The following is a 1669-nucleotide window of genomic DNA, read 5'->3' on the forward strand; positions in this document are numbered from 1 at the left end:
GATATAGACAAATGTATACATAAATGCTCAGAATGAATCGATAAGTCGATTAAGCGGTGACTGTCTGTCCGTCCGTGCGTCCGTCCGTCCGTCTGTGCACACGATAACTCGAATAAAAATTGAGATATCTCAACGAAATTTGGTATGTAGGTTTACATTAATCCAAGGTAAGTTGGTATCGAAAATGGGCGAAATCGNCAAAACGAATCGAGATAGATATAGACAAATGTATACATAAATGCTCAGAATGAATCGAGAAGTCGATTAAGCGGTGACTGTCTGTCCGTCCGTGCGTCCGTCCGTCCCTCTGTGCACACGATAACTCGAATAAAAATTGAGATATCTCAACGAAATTTGGTATGTAGGTTTACATTAATCCAAGGTAAGTTGGTATCGAAAATGGGCGAAATCGGACTGTAACCACGTCCGCTTCCCATATAACGGTAATATCCAGAAATACGAAAACTGCGATATTTTGGTAACTACTGAAGATAATTCACTCAAAATTGATATTTACAAATAANTAACCACGCCCACTTCCCATATAACGGTAATTTCCAGAAATACGAAAACTGCGATATTTTGGTAACTACTGAAGATAATTCACTCAAAATTGATATTTACAAATAACTTTTAGACGATAAATAAGAATATTATATAATTTTTGGAATTTTTGGTAGCCACGCCCACTTATTGTTACATGTGTATATCTTGGGAACCGCTGCACCAATTTCTTCCAAACTTGGCACAGTTGTTGACCTGCGTACAGCATACTAAATGACCGAAAATTTCAAAAATCGGACAATAACCACGCCTACATCCCATATAACGGTAATTTAGAGAAATACAANAGACGAAAAATAAGAATATTATAAATTTTTGGAAAATGGGCGTAGCCACGCCCACTTATGGTTACATGTGTATATCTTGGGAACCGCTGCACCAATTTCTTCCAAACTTGGCACAGTTGTTGACCTGGGTACAGCATACTAAATGACCGAAAATTTTTAAAATCGCTCAATAACCACGCCTACTTCCCATATAACGGTAATTTTCAGAAATACGAAAACTGCGATATTTTAGTAACTACTGGAGATTATTCACTCAAAATTGATATTTATAATAAGTTTTAGACGAAAAATAAGAATATTATAAATTTTTGGAAAATGGGCGTAGCCACGCCCACTTATGGTTACATGTGTATATCTTGGTAACCGCTGCACCAATTTCTTCCAAACTTGGCACAGTTGTTGGCCTTGGTACAGCATAAAAAACCGCCGAAACTTTTAAAAATCGGACAATAACCACGCCCACATCCCATATAACGGTAATTTAGAGAAATACAAAATCTTCGATAAATCAGTAAATATTAAAGCTAATTTATTCAAAATTGATGCTTGCAACAATTCTTTACCAAGAAATACGTTTATGGTAAAATTTTGGAAAATGGGCGTGGCACCGCCCACTTATGACCACATATATGTATATCGGTATTTTTATTGTGCTTGCCACATGAAAGCAAAACGTTGAAAATTATTGAAATCGGACTAAAATTACGGCCGCTTTTCATATAACGGTAAATTTCAGAAATGCCTGAAACTGCCATATTGCGAAATTTAAGGACGCCAGTTTACTCAAAATTGATACACCCCGGCTTACCATCTAGCGG

Source organism: Rhagoletis zephyria, unplaced genomic scaffold (genome assembly GCF_001687245.7).
Source record: "Rhagoletis zephyria isolate East Lansing unplaced genomic scaffold, Rhagoletis_zephyria_1.1 Rzeph_scaffold_17532, whole genome shotgun sequence".
Classification (NCBI taxonomy): Eukaryota; Metazoa; Arthropoda; class Insecta; order Diptera; family Tephritidae; genus Rhagoletis; species Rhagoletis zephyria.